A 10,711-nucleotide genomic window follows, 5' to 3' on the forward strand; every position below is an offset into this window, starting at 1 on the left:
AATGTAACCGTTTCAGGGAGAAGAGGAGCCAATGTGACGATCTGACAGTGAGACGATTCGATAGCAAGTGAAGAAAACGGGCGGATTTCTTAGGTTTTTACTACATATGAACAATTTTCACATTCTCCCGTGCAACGTTGCTGCTGGACCTCCCTTCATGCATAATATTAAGGCCCTAGCTCATGTCCAAGGCACCAAAGCCGCCTTAAAAGTAAAAAATCGTTAACTAAAACTTGAATTGTACTGCTTCATATTGGCTATTACATCAACGTAGAAGCTTCTTCTGCGGTCTACTATGGTGCTTTTAGTGTCTCCGCATTCCGCAGCACGCGACATAGCTTTTCACACGTTAAATGTAACCGTTTTAGAGAGAATAGCGGCCAATGTGACTATCTGCCATTAAGTCGATTCGATAGCAAATGACGAAAACGGGCGGATTTCACAAGTTTTCACTACATATTAACACTTTTCACATTCTCCCATGCAACGCGGCTGCTAGACCTCCCTTCATGAAAAATCGTAAGGTCCTAGCTCATGTCCAAGGCACCAAAGCCGGCTAAAAAGTTAAAAATCGTTCACTAAAACTTGAATTGTACTGATTCTTATTGGCTATTACATCAACTTAGAAGCTTCTTCTGTGGTCTAGTATGGTGCTTTTAGCGTCTCCGCATTCCGTAGCACGCGAAATAGCTTTGCACACGTTAAATGTAACCGTTTCAGAGATAAGAGCGGCCAACGTGGCCATCTGACATTAAGTCGATTCGATAGGAAATGACGAAAACAGGCAGATTTATTAGGTTGTTACTACATATGAACACTTTTCACATTTTCCCGTGCAACGTGGCAGCTAGGTGTCCCTTCATGCAAAATCTTAAGGTCCTAGCTCATGTCCAAAGCACCAAAGCCAGCTCAAAAGTCAAAAATCGATAACTAAACTTGAATTGTACTGCTTCTTACTGGCATTTACATCAAATTAGAAACTTCATCTGTGTTCTTTTATGGGGATTTTAGTGTCTCCGCAACCGCAGCAGGCGACATAGCTTTGCACACGTTAAATGTAACCGTTTCAGAGAAAAGAGCGGCCAATGTGACCATCTGACATTAAGTCGATTTAATAGCAAATGACGAAAACGGGCGGATTTATTAGGTTGTTATTACATATGAAATCTTTTCACATTCACCCGTGCAACGTAGCTGCTAGTCCTCCGTTCATAGAAATTCTAAAGGTCCTAGCTCATGTCCAAGTAACCAAAGCCGGCTAAAAATTCAATAATCGATAGCTAAAACTATTATTTTACTGCTTCTTACTGCCTATTGCATCAACTTAGAAGCTTCTTCTGTGTTCTACTATGGTGCTTTTAGATTCTCCGCATTCCGCAGCACGCGACATAGCTTTGCACACGATAAATGTAACCGTATCAGAGAGAAGAGTGGCCAATGTGACCATCTGACATTAAGTCGAGTCGATAGCAAGTGACGAAAACGGACGAATTTCTCAGGTTTTTGCTACATATGAACACGTTTCACATTCTCCCGTGCAACGTGGTTGCGAGTCCTCCCTTCATGCAAAATCTTAAGGTACTAGTACATGTCCAAGGCACCAAAGCCGGCTAAAAATTTAAAAATCGATCGCTAAAACTTAAATTGTACTGCTCCTTGCTGGCTATTACATCAACTTAGAAGCTTCTTCTGTGTTCTACTATGGGGATTTTGGTGTCTCCGCATTCCGCAGCACGCGACATAGCTTTGCACCCGATAAATGTAACCGGTTCGGAGAGAAGAGCGGCCAATGTGACGATCTGACATTAAGTCGAGTCGATAGCAAGTGACGAAAACGGACGAATTTCTCAGGTTTTTACTACATATGAACACTTTTCACATTCTCCCGTGCGAGATGGCTGCTAGTCCTCCCTTCATGCAAAATCGTAAGGTCCTAGCTCATGTCCAAGGCAACAAATCCGGCTGTAAAGTCAACAATCGATAATTAAAACTTGTATTGTACTGCTTCTTACTGGTTATTACATCAACTTAGAAGCTCCTTCTGTGTTCTACTATTGTGCTTTAATGTCTCCGAGTTTCGCAGCACGCAACAAAGCTTTGCGCACGATAAATGTAACCGTTTCAGAGAGAAGAGCGGCCAATGTGACGATCTGATATAAAATCGAATCGATAGTAAACGACGAAAACGGGCGGATGTCTTAGGTTTTTACTACATATGAACACTTTACACATTCTCCCGTGCGACGTGGCTGCTAGTCCTCCCATAATACAAATTCTTACTTTCCTAGCTCATGTCCAAGGCACCAAAGACGACTAAAAAGTCAATAATCGATAGCTGAAACAATTATTTTACGGCTTCTTACTGTCTATTACGTCAACTTAGAAGCTTGTTCTGTGTTCTACTATGGTGCTTGTAGTGTCTCCGCATTCCGCAGCACGCGACATAGCTTAGAACACGATAAATGTAACCGTTTCAGAGAGAAGAGCGACCAGTGTGACGATCTGACATTAAGTCTTTTCGATAGCAAATGACGACAACGGGCGGATTCCTTAGGTTTTTACTACATGCGATCTCTTTTCACATTCTCCAGTGCAACGCGGCTGTTAGTCCTCCCTTCATGCAAAATATTAAGATCCTACCTCATGTCCAAGGCACCAAAGCCGGCTAAAAATTCAAAAATCGATAGCTAAATTTGAGTTCTTCTGCTTCTTACTGGCTATTACATCAACTTAGAAGCTTTTTCTGTGTTCTACCATGGTGCTTTTAGTGTCTCCGCATATCGCAGCACGCAACATAGCTTTGCACACGATAAATGTAACCGTTTCAGAGAGAAGAGCGGCCAATGTGACGATCTGATATAAAGTCGAATCGATGGCAAATGACGAAAACAAGCGGATTACTTAGTTTTTTACTACATTCGATCACTTTTCACATTCTCCCGTGCAACGTGGCTGCTAGTCCTCCCTTTATAGACATTCTTAAGGTCCTAGCTCATGTTCAAGGCACCAAAGCCGGCTAAAAAGTTAATAATCGATAACTAAAACGATTATTTTACGGCTTCTTACTGGCTATTACGTCAACTTGGAAGCTTCTTCTGTGTTCTACTATGGTGCTTGTAGTGTTTCCGCATATCGCAGCACGCGACCTAGCTTTGCACACGATAAATGTAACCGTTTCATACAGAACAGCCTCCAATGTGACCATCTGACATTAAGTCGATTCGATAGCAAATGACGAAAGCGTTCGGATTTCTTAGGTTTTTACTACATATGAACACGTTTCACATTCTCCCGTGCAACGTGGCTGCTAGTCCTCCCTGCATGTAAATTCTTAAGTTCCTACCTCATGTCCAAGGCACCAAAGCCGGCTAAAAATTCAAAAATCGGTAACTAAATTTGAGTTCTACTGCTTCTTAATGTCTATTACATCAACTTAGAAGCTTTTTTGTGTTCTACTATGGTGCTTTTAGAGTCTCCGCATATCGCAGCACGCAACATAGCTTTGCACACGATATATGTAACCGTTTCGGAGAGAAGAGCGGCCAATGTGACGATCTGACATTAAGTCGAGTCGATAGCAAATGACGAAAACCGGCGGATTTCATAATTTCTTACTACTTATGGACACGTTTCACATTCTCCCGTGCAACGTGGTTGCGAGTCCTCCCTTCATGCAAAATCTTAAGGTACTAGGTCATGTCCAAGGCACCAAAGCCGGCTAAAAATTTAAAAATCGATCGCTAAAACTTATATTGTACTGCTCCTTGCTGGCTATTACATCAACTTAGAAGCTTCTTCTGTTTTCTACTATGGGGATTTTGGTGTCTCCGCATTCCGCAGCACGCGATATAGCTTTGCACCCGATAAATGTAACCGTTTCGGAGAGAAGAGCGGCCAATGTGACGATCTGACATTAAGTCGAGTCGATAGCAAGTGACGAAAACGGACGAATTTCTCAGGTTTTTACTACATATGAACACTTTTCACATTCTCTCGTGCGAGATGGCTGCTAGTCCTCCCTTCATGCAAAATAGTAAGGTCCTAGCTCATGTCCAAGGCACCAAATCCGGCTGTAAAGTCAACAATCGATAATTAAAACTTGTATTGTACTGCTTCTTACTGGTTATTACATCAACTTAGAAGCTCCTTCTGTGTTCTACTATTGTGCTTTAATGTCTCCGAGTTTCGCAGCACGCAACAAAGCTTTGCGCACGATAAATGTAACCGTTTCGTAGAGAAGAGCGGCCAATGTGACGATCTGATATAAAATCGAATCGATAGTAGACGACGAAAACGGGCGGATGTCTTAGGTTTTTACTACATATGAACACTTTACACATTCTCCCGTGCGACGTGGCTGCTAGTCCTCCCATAATACAAATTCTTACTTTCCTAGCTCATGTCCAAGGCACCAAAGACGACTAAAAAGTCAATAATCGATAGCTGAAACAATTATTTTACGGCTTCTTACTGTCTATTACGTCAACTTAGAAGCTTGTTCTGTGTTCTACTATGGTGCTTGTAGTGTCTCCGCATTCCGCAGCACGCGACATAGCTTAGAACACGATAAATATAACCGTTTCATTGAGAAGAGCGTCCAATGTGACGACATGACATTAAGTCGATTCGATATCAAATGACGAAAACGAGCGGATTTCTTAGGTTTTTACTATATTCGATCACTTTTCACATTCTCCCGTGCAACGTGGCTGCTAGTCCTTCCTTCATGCAAAATCTTAAGCTCCTAGCTCATGTCCAAGGCACCAAAGCCGGATAAAAAGTCAAAGATTGATAACTAAAACTTGAATTATACTGCTTCTTACTGGTTATTACGTCAACTTAGAAGCTCCTTCTGTGTTCTACTATGGTGCTTTTAGTGTCTCCGAATTTTGCAGCACTCAATATAGCTTTGCACACGATAAAAGTAACCGTTTCAGAGAGAAGAGCGGCCAATGTGACGATCTGATATAAAGTCGAATCGATAGCAAACGACGAAAACGGGCGGATTTCTTAGGTTTTTACTACATATGAACACTTTGCACATACTTTCGTGCAACGTGGCTGCTAATCTTCCCTTCATGCAAAATCGTAAGGTCCTAGCTGATGCACATGGCACCAAAGCCGCCTAAAAATTTAAAAATCTATCACTAAAGCTTCAATTGTACTCCTCCTTACTGGCTATTACACAAACTTAGAAGGGTCTTCTGTGTTCTACTATGGGGCTTTTGGTGTCTCCGCATTCCTCAGCACGCGACATAGCTTTGAACACGATAAATGTAACCGTTTCAGAGAGAAGAGCGGCCAATGTGACGGCTGACATTAAGTCGATTCGATAGCAAATGACGAAAACGGACGAATTTTTCAGGTTTTTACTACATATGAACTCTTTTCACATTCTCCCGTGCAACGTGGCTGCTAGTCCTCGCATCATGCAAAATCTTAAGATCCTAGCTCATGTCCAAGGCACCAAAGCCAGCTAAAAAGTCAATAATCGATAGCTAAAACTTTTATTTTACGTCTTCTTACTGGCTATTACGTCAACTTAGAAGCATCTTCTCTGTTCTACTATGGTGCTTTTAGTGTCTCCGAATTCCGCAGCATGCGACATAGTATTGCACACGATATAAGTAACCGTTTCAGAGAGAAGAGCGGCCAATGTGACGATCTGACATTAAGTCGATTAGATAGTAAATGACGAAAACGGGCGGATTTCTATGTTTTTACTACATATGTACACTTTTCACATTCTCCCGTGTAACGTAGCTAATAGTCCTCCCTTCATGCAAAATCTTAAGTTCCTAGCTCATGTCCAAGGCACCAAAGCCGACTAAACAGTTAATAATCGATAGCTAAAACTATTATTTTACGGCTTCTTACTGGCTATTACGTCAACTTGGAAGCTTCTTCTCTGTTCTACTATGGTGCTTGTAGTGTCTCCGCATATCGCAGCACGCGACATAGCTTTGCACACGATAAATGTAACCATTTCAGAGAGAAGAGCATCCAACGTGACGATCTGACATTACGTCGATACGATAGCAAAAGACGAAAACGAGCGGATTTCTTAGGTTTTTACTACATATGAACACTTTTCACATTCTCCCGTGCAACGTGGCTGCTAGTCCTCCCTTCATGCAAAATCGTAAGGTCCTAACTCATGGCCAAGACACTAAAGCCGGCTCAAAAGTCAAAAATCGATAACTAAACTTGAATTGTACTGCTTCTTACTCGCTGTTACATCAACTTAGAAGCTTCTTCTGTGTTCTGCTATGGTGCTTTTAGTGTCTCCGCATATCGCAGCACGCAACATAGCTTTGCACACGATAAATGTAACCGTTTCAGAGAAAAGAGCGGCCAATGTGACGATCTGACATTAAGACAAATCGACAGCAAATGACGAAGACGGGGGGATTTCTTAAGTTTTTTCTACATATGAACACTTTTCACATTCTCACGTGCAACGTGGCTGCAGGTCCTCCTTTTATACAAATTCTTAAGGTCCTAGCTCATGCCCAAGGCACCAAAGCCGGCTAGAAAGTTAATAATCGATAGCTAAAACTACATTCCTGGAAATGGAAAAAAGAACACATTGACACCGGTGTGTCAGACCCACCATACGTGCTCCTGACATTGCGAGACGGCTGTACAAGCAATGATCACACGCACGGCACAGCGGACACACCAGGAATTGCGGTGTTGGCCGTCGAATGGCGCTAGCTGCGCAGCATTTGTGCACCGCCGCCGTCAGTGTCAGCCAGTTTGCCGTGGCATACGGAGCTCCATCGCAGTCTTTAACACTGGTAGCATGCCGCGACAGCGTGGACGTGAACCGTATGTACAGTTGACGGACTTTGAGCGAGGGCGTATAGTGGGCATGAGGGAGGCCGGGTGGCCGTACCGCCGAATTGCTCAACACGTGGGGCGTGAGGTCTCCACAGTACATCGATGTTGTCGCCAGTGGTCGGCGGAAGGTGCACGTGCCCGTCGACCTGGGAACGGACCGCAGCGACGCACGGATGCACGCCAAGACCGTAGGATCCTACGCAGTGCCGTAGGGGACCGCACCGCCACTTCCCAGCAAATTAGGGACACTGTTGCTCCAGGGGTATCGGCGAGCACCATTCGCAACCGCCTCTATGAAGCTGGGCTACGGTCCCGCACACCGTTAGGCCGTCTTCCGCTCACGCCCCAACATCGTGCAGCCCGCCTCCAGTGGTGTCGCGACAGGCGTGAATAGAGGGACGAATGGAGACGTGTCGTCTTCAGCGATGAGAGTCGCTTCTGCCTTGGTGCCAATGATGGTCGTATACGTGTTTGGCGCCGTGCAGGTGAGCGCCACAATCAGGACTGCATATGACCGAGGCACACAGGGCCAACACCCGGCAACATGGTGTGGGGAGCGATCTCCTACACTGGCCGTACACCTCTGTGATCGTCGAGGGGACACTGAATAGTGCACGCTACATCCAAACCGTCATCGAATCCATCGTTCTACCACTCCTAGACCGGCAAGGGAACTAGCTGTTCCAACAGGACAATGCAAGTCCGCATGAATCCCGCACCACCCTACGTGCTCCAGAAGGTGTAAGTCAACTAGCCTGGCCAGCAAGATCTCCGGATCTGTCCCCCATTGAGCATGTTTGAGACTGGATGAAGCGTCGTCTCACGCGGTCTGCACGTCCAGCACGAACGCTGGTCCAACTGAGGCGCCAGGTGGAAATGGCATGGCAAGCCGTTCCACAGGCCTACATCCAGCATCTCTACGATCGTCTCCATGGGAGAATAGCAGCCTGCATTGCTGCGAAAGGTGGATATACAATGTACTAGTGCCGACATTGTGCATGATCTGTTGCCTGTGTCTATGTGCCTGTGGTTCTGTCAGTGTGATCATGTGATGTACCTGCGCCCAGTAATGTGTCAATAAAGTTTCCCCTTCCTGGGACAATGAATTCACGGTGTTCTTATTTCAATTTCCAGGAGTGTATTATTTTACCGCTTTTTACTGGCTATTACTTCAACTTAGGAGCTTCTTCTTTGTTCTACTATGGTGCTTGTAGTGTTTCCGCATATCGCAGCACGCGACATAGCTTTGCACACGATAAATGTAACCGTTTCAGAGAGAAGAGAATCCAATGTGACGATCTGACATTAAGTCGATTCGATAGCAACTGACGAAAACGGGCGGGTTTCTTATGTTTTTACTACATTTGAACACATTTCACCTTCTCCCGAGCAACGTGGCTGCTAGTCCTCCCTTCATACAAATTCTTAAGGTCCTACCTCATGTCGAAGGCACCAAAGCCGCCTAAAAATTCAAAAATCGATATCTAAATTTGAGTTCTACTGCGACTTACTGGCTATTACATCAACTTAGAAGCTACTTCTGTGTTCTACTATGGTGCTTTTAGTGTCTCCGCATATCGCAGCTCGCAACATAGCTTTGCACACGATAAATGTATCCGTTTCAGAGTGAAGAGCGGCCAATGTGACGATCTGACATTAAGTCGATTCGATAGCAAATGACGAAAACGTGCGGATTTCTTAGGTTTTTACTACATATGAACACTTTTCACATTCTCCCGTGCCACGTGGCTGCTAGTGCTCCCTTCATGCAAAATCGTAAAGTCCTAGCTCAGTCCAGATCACCAAAGCCGGCTAAAATGTCAAAAATCGATAACTGAACTTGAATTGCACTGCTGCTTACTGGCTATTACATCAACTTAAAAGCTTCTTCTGTGTTCTACTGTGGTGCTTTTAGTGTCCCCGCATATGGCATCACGCGACATAGCTTTGCACACGATAAATGTAGCCGTTTCAAAGAGAAGAGCGGCCAATGTGACGATCTGACATTAAGTCAATTCGATATCAAATGTTGAGAACGGACGAATTTCTTAGGTTTTTACTACATATGAAAACTTTTCACATTCTCCCGTGCAACGTGGCTGCTAGTCCTCCCTTCATGCAAAATCGTAAGGTCCTAGCTCATGTCCAAGGCACCAAAGCTGGCTAAAAATTAAAAAATCGATCACTAAAACTTAAATTGTACTGCTATTTACTGGCTATTACATCAACTTAGAAGCTTATTCTGTGTACTACTATGGGGCTTTTAGTGTCTCCACATATCGCAGCACGCCACATAGTTTTACACACGATAAATGTATCCGTTTCAGAGAGAAGAGCGGCCAATGTGACGATCTGACATTAAGTCGATTCGATAGCAAATGACGAAAACGGTTGGATATCTGTGGTTTGTATTACATATGAACACTTTTCACATTCTCCTGTGCAACGTGGCTGCTAGTCTTCCATTCTTGCAAAATCGTAAGGTCCTAGGTCATGTCCAAGGCACCAAAGACGGCTAAAAATTTAAAAATCGATCACTAAAACTTAAATAATACTGCTCCTTACTCGCTATTACATCAACTTAGAAGCTTCTTCTGTGTTCTACTACGGGGCTTTTGGTGTCTCCGCATTCCGCAGCACGCGACATAGCTTTGCACACGATAAATGTAACCGTTTCAGGGAGAAGTGCGGCTAATGTGACGATATGACATTAAGTAGAATCGATAGCAAATGACGAAAACGGGCGGATGTCTTAGGTTTTTACAACATATGAACATTTTTCACATTGTCCCGTGCAACGTGGCTGTAATTCGTAACTTCATGCAAAATCGTAACGTCCTAGCTCATGTCCAAGGCACCAAAGCCTGCTAAAAAGTCAATAATCGGTAGCTAAAACTAATATTTTACGGCGTCTTACTGGCTATTACGTCAACTTAGAAGCTTCATCTGTGTTCTACTATGGTGCTTTTAGTGTCTCCGCATTCCGCATCACGCGACATAGCTTTGCACACGATAAATGTAACCGTTACAGAGAGAAGAGCGGCCAGTGTGACGATCTGACATTGTCGATTCAAAGACAAATGACGAAAACTGGCGGATTTCTCAGGTTCTTACTACATATGAACACTTTTCACATTCTCCTGTGCCACGTGACTGCTAGTCCACCCTGCATGCAAAATCTGTAGGTCCTAGCTCATGTCCAAGGCGCCAAAGCCGGCTAAAAAGCCAAAAATCGATAACTAAACTTGAATTGTACTGCTTCTTACTGGCTATTACATCGACTTAGAAGCTTCTTCTTTGTTCTACTATGGTGCTTTTAGTGTCTCCGGATTCCGCAGCACGCGACCGTTTCAGAGAGAAGAGGGGCCAATGTGACCATCTAACATGAAGCCGAATAGATAGCAAATGACGAAAACGGGCTGATTTCTTAGGTTATTACTACATATGCACACTTATGAAATACTCCCGTGCAACGGGGTTGCTTGTCCTCCCTTTATGCAAAATCTTAAGGTACTAGCTCATGTCCAAGGCACCGAACCCGGCTAAATATTCTATAACCTGTAACGAAAACTTGAATTGTACTGCTTCTTACTGTCTATTACATTAACTTAGAAGATACTTCTGTGTTCTATTATGGTGCTTTTAGTGTCTCCGCATTTCGCAGCAAGAGACATAGCTTTGCACACGTTAAATGTAACCGTTTCAGAGAGAAGAGCGGGCAATGTGACGATCTGACATTAAGTCGACTCGATAGCAAATGAAGATAACGGGCTGATTTCTTAGGTTTTTACTACATATGAAATCTTTTCAGATTCTCCCATGCAACGTGGCTGCTAGTCCTCCCTTCATGCAAAATCTTAAGGTCCTA

This window comes from Schistocerca gregaria, unplaced genomic scaffold (assembly GCF_023897955.1).
Source record: "Schistocerca gregaria isolate iqSchGreg1 unplaced genomic scaffold, iqSchGreg1.2 ptg000404l, whole genome shotgun sequence".
Taxonomy (NCBI): domain Eukaryota; kingdom Metazoa; phylum Arthropoda; class Insecta; order Orthoptera; family Acrididae; genus Schistocerca; species Schistocerca gregaria.